Below are 10486 nucleotides of genomic sequence, written 5' to 3'. Positions count from 1 at the left end.
TATTGCAATTAACAGTATTTCCAAAAGTAGGGAATTATATGGTAAATAAAATGTTGTGTTTCTGGTTACACATAGTATCCCTTCATGTAAGCCGGGAGAATATTGTCCATGTTCAGAAAGTCAGTTTCCCGGGAGGTTGTGCGTTGTCCTGGGACTAAAATTCATGACCTCAATGGCTGCAGCTTCCAGAGGAGCAGAAGGAAAGGTCTGTTTGCCAGATGGATGCATGCCGGATGCCTGACTGCTTTCCTGCACGTGCCCAGAGGCCACCAAAGAGCAGCTCCTGCTTCTTAGAGTTAGAGCAAAGCCTGAAGCTGAAAGGTCATTGCTTAGATTCTGAAATAACAAGCCCATTGGTTCTGCTGCAAACCAGAACTTAGATGTTTGCAAAGATGTGGTGGTTTCACGTTTCTTAAAGCCAACTCTTCCTTAACTGTGAAGCTCTCTAGCACACCAGCCACCCAGGATAGTGCACTTTAAAGGTATTGTTAAAGAAAGTCACCTCTCCCAGCTCTAGCTTCTCATTGTAAAGCTGGATCAACAGTTGTAAAAGTCATAGTAATGTAAAGTTTCAAAGAATGGCTATTGAAAAATTAGGAAGTTTCTTTTTTCTTTTCTTTTCTTTTCTTTTCTTTTCTTTTCTTTTCTTTTCTTTTCTTTTCTTTCTCCTTTTTGAAGGGAGTTATCTATTATCTGTCCAGGAAGCAGTCACCATAAAATCCTTGATAGAGAGCAGATGCTCTGCTCCCCCAAACACACTCAGGAAGCCTCAGCCTGTGGGGCGGACTTTGCCATAAACGTCTGCAGTGTTTATTCAGCCAAGATTTATGTTACAGTGAAATTAAGCCTGATTTTAAAGCACTCACTATTTAATCAGTATTTGTGCATACTAGTAAATAACCTAAATTTTCAAATATGGAAGCAAAGACTGAGTGTCACTGCACTGATTCTTAGACAGATTCTCAGGCATGACTGAAAGAAAAAAAAAATCCAACCCTTGGATAACATCTCATTCCTTAATTCTCAAATTTTATTTTGTGAAACAGGGAACATTCTTTATGCATTGACACTGATAACTGCTTTCTCGCTTTCTCTCCTCTCTCTCCTCTCCTCTCTCTCGTCTCCTCTCTCTCCTCTCCTCTCCTCTCCTCTCCTCTCCTCTCCTCTCCTCTCCTCTCCTCTCCTCTCCTCTCCTCTCCTCTCCTCTCCTCTCCTCTCCTCTCCTCTCCTCTCCTCTCCTCTCCTCTCCTCTCCTCTCCCTCTCCTCTCCCTCTCCTCTCCCTCTCCTCTCCCTCTCCTCTCCCTCTCCTCTCCCTCTCCTCTCCCTCTCCTCTCCCTCTCCTCTCCCTCTCCTCTCCCTCTCCTCTCCCTCTCCTCTCCCTCTCCTCTCCCTCTCCTCTCCCTCTCCTCTCCCTCTCCTCTCCCTCTCCTCTCCCTCTCCTCTCCCTCTCCTCTCCCTCTCCTCTCCCTCTCCTCTCCCTCTCCTCTCCCTCTCCTCTCCCTCTCCTCTCCCTCTCCTCTCCCTCTCCTCTCCTCCCCTCCCCTCTCCTTCTCTTTTCTGTTGTAAGGCAAGATCTCACTCTGAAGTCCAGGCTATTCTGGAACTCGCTAAACAGCCCAGCAATGTCCCAGCAATGTCCCAGCAATGTCCCAGCAATCTCTCTTCATTTCTTGAGTATTGGGTTTACAAGCATGGAGCAGCAAGCCCTGCTTAATGACTTCTTTATAATGGAGAGAGTGACTCAGCGATGTCTCTGCTACCCTGAAGAAGTGATGTAGAGTTCAAGACTGTGAAGGAACATGGAGGGTTACATTTTAAAAGCTGGCTTTATGTGTCTGGGGACCTCTAATTCTGGTGGCTAGGCTGAGGCAGGATAGAAAGACAGGAAAGATTTGAGGGCCAAGAAAATGAGAAGGCGCTCATCCAGATAACCTGTTGAAGCCCCCCCACCCCACCCCACCCCACCAACAGAGAAACAAGAATTCTAATAAAATTTGCAAATGCTTCAGGCCTTTCTCCTTCCTGGCTGTATACCTGCAGTTTCTAGAAATCTCACAAGAAGCCCGAAGACAGACCACAAACACACACCAAAACCTTGTGCAACTCTAGTGGCTGCTGGTTATATGAGTATAATCCCAGCCAAGACATCCCCAGAGCCACCTAACTCACTTATCAAAAGAGTGGGCTTCTTATCTATGACTCGAGAGCCACCAAAGGGCTTCATATGGCTAATGCTGAGGTAACTAGATGTGAGCCTTTCTTGAAGAGCTCCTATCCATGACTGAGTCCTACTCTCTGTGACTCTAGGGGAGGGGGCGTTATACCCTTCCTTGGTATGCCTGACTTTTCTCTACTCTTCCTTCTACTTATTTTGTGGTGTTGTATTTCTCCTTCCACCTTCACCTGGGTTCTGGTGATCAAATTCAGGTATCCAGGCTTGTACCCTCCAAGCCGCCTCACCAGCTTCCGGATATTTGGTTTTTCAGTCTAAAAGTGTAAAATGTTTCCAGAAAAATCATCTCTTAAGGTACTTTCAGGTTTGGTGAAAGCAGTTTTAGAGAGAAGAGGATCTGAGAAAAAATGTTGTTAAGGAAAGAGCATCAGTTAAGATTTATGTACTTAGGAAATATTTAACTCCAAACTCAATTTACAAGCTATTTAGATAATACTCCTCCATTTTGCTTCATAGAGGAACACTAGAAGGAGACAACCAAATATCAGCACCCCAAAATTAGTCCAGCCAGTTAGCTGCGGCCACAGAACAATTGCTACTAAACTTTTCTAGAAAAATTCTCTTATCTGTAAATATTAGAAAAATAATGCCCTTTCTGGCTACCTTAGAGTTTTGAGAATTCAGTAACTTCATGAATGGAAATATGAAATCATGACCCATGACATAATGTGTGAAGTACAATAAACATATACTCGACATTCTCTGAAGGAGAGAAGCTCCTACTTCCTGGCCTCTGCACACAGTTTGTTATTATGTTGTCTTCACTTGCAGTTATGACTAAAAATAGATTGTTGATCCAGAAGTTGATGACACGAGTAAACTGTAGGATGCTTTCTTAGACCGAGTCCTCAAACACGTTGACCTCAGTGTTGCTCTTTCCCCTGAACAATTATCCAAGTCTCTGAAGACCTTTTGTTTATTCAGTCATGTCAATGCATAGTTGCTATATTAGAAAACAAATCAATATTTAAAGTATGTATTAATTTCAAAGGGCCAACACATTGATTGCCTGTAAATATAAATGTTTTAACAAACAATAACTTTTTGAATTAAGCTATTAAAAGTGGTATTTTACATTTCTGCCAATCTCTTTAATGTTTGGCTTAATTAGAAACAGCTGGATCTTCACATCTGCTTCTGCTTTCAGCCTCTCATGGTATCACATATCACATAGACTCTGGAGAATCACATTCTGTACCCTGAGAGAATGGGAACAAGGGTGAGAATACCTTAGTTTTAAAATGAAAATAATGTCCTCGAGGACCTCTCTGAAGGCCTTGAAGAACCCTGGGTGTGTGACACTGTAACAAATCTACAGAATTAGAGTCAGACTAGGCTGGGTTGAACTTGGAAGTATTTTTATTTTTTATTTTTTAATTTATTACAATTTACTCACTTTGTATTCCAGCTGTAGCCCCTCCCTCATCCCCTCCAAATCCTTCCCTCCCACCCTCTTCTGCTCCCTGCCCCTTTCCCAGTCCACTGATAGGGGAGGTCCTCCTCCCCTTCCATCTGACACTAGCCTATCAGGTCTCATCGGGACTGTCTGCATTGTCTTCCTCTGTGCCCTGGTAAGGCTGCTTCCCCAACCCCCCAGGAGGAGGTGATCAAAGTGCCAGCCACTGAGTACATGTCAGAGACAGCCCCTGTTCCCCTTACTAGGAAACCCCACTTGAACACTGAGCTGCCATGGGCTACATCTGTGCAGGTGTTCTAGGTTATCTCCATGAATGGTCCTTGGTTGGAGTATCAGTCTCAGGAAAGACCCCTATGCCCAGATATTTTGTATCTGTTGCACTCCTTGTGGAGTTTCTGTCCCCTCCAGGTCTTTCTATCTCCCCCTTCTTTCATAAGCTTCCCTACACTATGCCCAAAGTTTGGCTATGAGTCTCAGCATCTGCTTTAATATACTGCTAGGTAGAGCCTTTCAGAGGCCCTCTGTGGTAGGCTCCTGTCCTGTTGCATGTTTTCTCCCTCTTCTGATATCTATCCCATTTGCCTTTCTGAATGAGGATTGATCGTCCTACCCAGGGTTCTCCTTCTTACCCATGGCAGCTCAGTGTCCAAGTGGGGTTCCCTAGTAATAGGAACAGGGGCTATCTCTGACATGTACTCAGTGGCTGACACTTTGATCACCTTCCCCCCCGGGGGGTTGGGGAAGCAGCCTTACCAGGGCACAGAGGAAGACAATGCAGACAGACCTGATGAGACCTGATAGGCTTGTGTCAGATGGAAGGGGAGGAGAACCTCTCCTATCAGTGGACTGGGAAAGGGGCATGGGAGCAGAAGAGGGTGGGAGGGAAGGATTTGGAGGGGATGAGGGAGGGGGCTACAGCTGAAATACAAAGTGAGTAAATTGTTATAAATTTAAAAAATATTATAAAGCAAAGAAAATCCTTTTAAAAAAAATTGAAGCTAAAACTTGTGACTAGTTTATGACAGAGAAGTTTTAGTCTTGAAAATACACCCGGCAGAAATTAGCTTAAAAATGTTCATAATAAGCTTATTCACCATGGTTATGAACTGGAGCAACTCAAATGTCCATCAACAGAAAATGTATAATAAACTATTTAATATCCATACAGTAATATTCTACACAGTAAGAAACTATTTGTGAAAAACATGGGTGACTCACAGATCTTACATTAATTGAAAGAAGCCATATAGAGGCAACCTGTCGTGCATGATTGCAGGTATACAAAGTTCAAGACTGGGCAAGAATAATCTACTGTGCTTGAGGCCAGAAGAGTGGTCACCTCTGAGAGTATGTCTGAGAGTATTGTCTTAGGGTTTCATTGCTGCGAAGGGACAACATGACCAGAGCAACTCTTAAAAAGGAAAACATTGAGTTGGGGCTGGCTTATAGTTTCAGAGGGTTAGTTAGTCCGTTATTATCAGGACAGGGAACATGGCAGGGCACAGGCGGACATGGTGCTGGAGGAGTCCGTGAGTTCTACATCTTGATCCACAGGCAGCAGGAGGGGACTGTCCCACACTGGGCAGAGCTTGTGTACTAGGAGACTTCAAACCCGCCCCCACAGTGACAGCTTTCTCCAACAAGGCCACACCTACTCCAACAAGGCCACACCTCCTAGTAGTGCCACTTCTCAAGGGCCAAGCATTCCGACATGTGAGTCTACGGGAGGCCAAACCTATTCAAACCACCACAGGTATCAACTAAACAGGGAAAAGAGGGAACCTTCTGAGTTGCTGGAAATGTCCTAGATCTTGAAGCAGATGGTGGTTACGTGAGTACAGGGAGTGTGTAAATGCATCAGTCTCTGAACTTGAGTTAGTATGCTTTGCTTTATCATATCGCATATCAAAATAACGCATTTAGAGATCCTACAGGACATTTTAAACTTGCAGTATTTAGGAAGTTTTCCTCCTCAGAAATTCAAGTGTACCATTTCCCCTCTAAGGAATGTGACTATTGTTGATAATTTCTGTTTGTAACGTGTTTATTCTGCTGCATCTATGATTACTTTACACAGATTGACTAATCTAATAGCATTTGATCCTCCTTTCAGAGGTTACAAGGGGCTGTTTAGTCATATTGTTCTATTTGCAATTCATGTTAAGTCCTGGAGACGTACAAAGGAATAACCACATTGTATGTACCAGGGAATCAAGTTTCTGAAAGACAGACACACAATTAGCAAATATCTAAGTTTTCCTTCAACCCCAGGCCCTATGACCTGTGCTATTTCTGCTGCCAGGCATGATGAACTTGCTCAAACTATTGATTTTTCTAGGCTCCTCAGTTATCAGCAAGTGATATTTATATTGAAGACAGACCCAAACATGTGAACCAATCTCTGAGACCTTGTTAGATCTGGGCCTCAGTGCGCAGCTGCCTTGTGGCTCAGCAGCTCAGAGCACTGGTTGTCTTGCATCCATGGAAGACTCCTTGACATCACTCCAGGTGGGAATGCCAAGGTTGAACAGCTCCTCCCCTTGTCCTACCACAAAGGTGCATTTCAGAAATATCAAGTCAATGGGATCCGGTCTCAGATGAAAGGGCCAGAATTTATATTTCAATTCTGTCATCAGTTCTGAGAATATGAGCATATTTCTGGGGTCTGAATTTCTCCTTTAAAATGAAGACCCATGTGACCAGTTCATTTGCTAATGGCCTCTGAGATTCTGAATGCAGAAAAAAAATGCCTCCTTGTAGAAATTTAAACATGTCATTGATTTTTCCTATTTGCAATAAAACCAGTAACTAAAGTGTTTTATAAAGCTCAACGTCACTGAAATACCATTGGAGATGGAAAACTTTGTGTATACTACTTGCAACAAGCACAATAAAGTACACTATTCGCAAGCAGCATCATTAAGTACACTACCTGCAAGAAGCTACATTAGGAATGCTACTTGCAATAGGCAATATTACATACACTACTCAAGCAGTCTGAGCGAGTGCCCATCTGAGAGAGGTCAGACAGGTGTCCATCAGACCACTTACATCCTTCGCGTGGTGCACTGAATCAACCGCATTGCTCACTGGGCGCTGGCTCACACATCTGAAATGTCAAGGAAAGGGCCAGGGGAGGTGCCATACACCTCCAATCCCAGTGCTTGAGAGGGTGTGGTAGTAGGATCAAATGTTTGAGGCCAACTTCGAATTCTGTCTCAAAATATAAATAAACATGTAAATCAAACTCTAAATAATGGCCATTATAAGAAGCAAGACTGAACAAAGCATCTGATATTCTACTAAGAATAGTGAGGAATCAGATCTAGAGGTTTGGCTATTTAAGAACATTAGAACACAGGACAAACCCTCGTTTGTTCAAAGATACTGTAACAGAAATTGAGAGAAATAACAGTTTGACAGAAAAACATGGGCTAGACCCTACACCACACACCATGGCAGTGGGAGTTAAAAAACAAACAAACAAACAAACAAACAAACAAACTAGGATGGCACTGTTCTAATGTGGCATAGAAAGAAAGCCTTGTAAAGTTAATTTTTGTCTTGAAATTTTAGGGAGATGAAGTTTCTTGGATCCATTTTTGTCTACTGGATCCTTTACAATCCCACGGGTAATCGTAGCTGATGATGGAAAAGGGACCACAGCATAGTTCAGTCCAATGACTGCTGGTGACATACAGCTAAAAACCCCACTGGATCCAAGTCCAGGAATTCTAAGGAGGCTTGTGTTCTCTTCCTTGCAAAAGGATGACTCACACGGCTGGGCACTGTGGTGTCAGCACCCTTCCCAGGCACCCAGTGAGGCCATCACCATCACCTGCTGAAATGCCCCAGTGGCTCTAGAATAAGAGAAACAGATGGTGTCAGGAGATCTCCTTCATTTCACAGTAACACTGTTTGTTAAAGGGGGAAACTGGATGCTAAAAAAAATGCTGAGTACGTTGTTATCATGACTATGGAACTCCAAGAGGAAAAGGTCAAGCTACTCAGAAAACAGTAGGGTTGGTGAGTGTGCTGGAAGAAGCACAGGTACGGTGTGTGTGGGAGGCTGAGTCTGACTGTGAGAGTGAATGTTAGAAAAATATATATGTATATTATTTTCCTTTCTTTAAAAATCTCTTTTTCTTTTGGCTGCTGACCAGATTCTAAGCATGCTTTTTCCTGACATCTGGGCTTTCTCACCATTTTTCTACCAGCGGCTGCTCACCAACTTTCATTGCTGAGCTTTCTGGATTTCTTGAAAAATAACTAAAAAGACACGGCTTTCTCTTTTCTGCCTAACCATCTCCTTCTCCTGGCTGCCGAAAAATTATAGCTTGTCCACTCCGTTGTTCTCTCAAACCAAATAAAATTGTATTCAGTTCCCTTGTGAATGCATTTCTAGATTATTTTATTAATAAGCAAGAACCCCAAAACTTTTATGTGCCTATAAAATTTAGGACCCACAAGTGAGAGGAAACATGTAATTTTTGTCATTCCGTAACTGACATAATACACTTAATGTAATTATCTCCAGGTGCATCCATTTTCCTGCAAATGTTATATCTTTATTCTTCTCTATGTCTGAAAAGTTTCATTTTATATATATATATATATATATATATCTATATATATATATCTCACAACTTCTTTACACATTCCCCTGTTGTTGGCCGCCTAGGTTGGTGGACAGTGCTGCAGTAAGGGTTGATAGGGTATATCTGAATAGGCTGACCTTGCCACTACCCAGCAGTGGCACACCTGGGTGGCTGGGTCACGTGGAGCTCTATTGTTAGTGTCTGTACAGGCTGGACTGCTTTGGATTCCCACCCCCCACGTGAGTGTTCCGTCTTGCCTGCATTCTCATTTGTTTCCTTGATGTCTGCTAGTCTGGCTGGGGTAAAAAAGAAACCTCAATGTAGTTTAATTTACATTTTTCCACCAGCTAATGAGGTTAACATTTTAAATATGTTCATTAGCCATTTGTACTTCATACTTTGGTTGCTCTCTGCTCCTTTTATTAGTTCATTTGTTGTTGTTTTTGTTTGTTGGTTGGTTTTGGGTTTTGGTGGGTAGTTTTTTAATTAGGGATTTATTTTTTATTTTTAAGTTTGTGTGTGTGTGTGTGTGTGTGTGTGTGTGTGTAAGCGCTCACGTGCGCCCATGGAGGCCAGAAGAGGGCAGGGTATCAGATCCCTTGAACCACATGCTTTACCACCAAGCTGCTACTGTCCCAACTTGCCCTGCAGTCTTACCTAAATTCTTGCTTGGTTTATAAGATTCTTGAGAGCAGGCACTGGTCTCAGTCACACACACACACACACACACACACACACACACACACACACACACGCACCCGCTCCTCCATTCATCAGCAGTCCCTGGCTGAAAGCTCATTAAACCCCAGGGAGGGGGTCAGCACCCTGGAGTTCTAGAAAGGCACAGCCAAAGTCTGGCTTCAGCCTCATGTTTTCAAATAAGTCCAAGACTTCATCAAGAGGCTCGTACCATTCACGTCTTAAGATAGGAAAAGCATTATTATTTGTGATTATGTTTTAGGGTGTATTGGTTAGCTCTTAGCTGTGTGATTGTTCACTCCTAGGATTAGAACCTGAGACTTTGCCGGTGAGAGGCACTGTCGATTGAAAGTACCCACATTAGCAAGTTTTCCTAGAACCACATTGAAAAGGCACCAAGGGCCTGTACATGTTCTCCTGGCTTTAAGAATATGCACAAGTACCATGAAAAATATCTGTTCTTAACCTGTGGGTGGCAATACCTTTGGGCTCAAATGCCTCTTTCACAGGGGTTACATACCAAATATTCCGCATATCAGGTATTTATACTACGATTTGTAACAGTAGCAAAATCACAGCATTAAAATAATGAAGCAGCGACAAAATAATTTTATGGTTGAGGGTCACCACAACATGAGGGGCTGTATTAAAGGGTCACAGCTCTAGGAAGGTTGAGAACCACCGGTGTAAAACATTAATATCTAGTATTGTTTCGCCGGGGTTAGCTGTTACTGGTATATGTTAGTACCATGTAGATGCCAAGTGCTTTGGGTTGGCTCCTTCCCAAAGCCTGTCTTGTCACCTTCCGACCCTCACACTAACCCTTGTGTTTCTGTGTCTTTTGGGTTTGCAGTACCTTTTGTTTTGGGCTGTTGGGTCTGTAAATGCTGTTTCCCGTAGGGAGATCCTCCTCCAACTTCTCCTTGAGAAATTCAGCCAGAAAGTGGACTGCTTTTCCCTCCGGTGGGAATGAAACACAGGGAGGCAGTTTCTTGGATAGATTCTGAGATTAGCTGAAAGAATCACCGTTGAGAGGGCACCTTCTTAATGTTCCCTGACTCGGCAGACACATGAAATCCTTCGCAAACGGAGAGCTAAGTGGTTTTCCAAGGTCAGACTCCGAGAATTTAGACTCATTCTTGCATCTCTTCCTTTAAATACTGTGACAAAAGTTCAAAAGGGCCAGTCCCCTCCCCCACCCCCTCACAAAGCTGAGCATGGCCTCGGAATTTGAATAAGGACCTTTTAGGGCCAAACTGCCTCCAGGAGAAAAGGTGCAGGGGTAGGCGTGTTTGAAGAGTCTGTATGTTCGTGCATCATGAGCCTTCGTGATTGCACGGGTGTCAGAGTGAATCCTGCCTCTATCTCGTGTGTGTGTGTGTGTGTGTGTGTGTGTGTGTGTGTGTGCTGTCAGAAGCGACTGCTTCAGCTCAGCCAGCGGTAAGAGTGAGGAAGGAAGCTGAGAAGAGAAGCACCCGACCTATTAATTAACAAAAGCCCAGTTTTGTCCCTGCTGACCAACCAGCAGCAGGAATGGG

General features: G+C 43.4%; 1 long non-coding RNA gene across 1 annotated transcript; it reads right to left on the bottom strand.

The window, feature by feature from the left end:
- Positions 1-5865: 5865 nt before the first annotated feature.
- On the bottom strand, positions 5866-10435 carry LOC132646824 (uncharacterized). Its single transcript, XR_009585145.1, has 2 exons — positions 9805-10435; positions 5866-7511 (listed from the first exon to the last, which is right to left on the bottom strand). It is a non-coding gene; the product is annotated as an uncharacterized LOC132646824 (long non-coding RNA).
- Positions 10436-10486: the final 51 nt, after the last annotated feature.

This window comes from Meriones unguiculatus, chromosome 12 (assembly GCF_030254825.1).
Source record: "Meriones unguiculatus strain TT.TT164.6M chromosome 12, Bangor_MerUng_6.1, whole genome shotgun sequence".
NCBI lineage: Eukaryota > Metazoa > Chordata > Mammalia > Rodentia > Muridae > Meriones > Meriones unguiculatus.
This window is presented reverse-complemented; position numbering and strand designations above follow the sequence as displayed.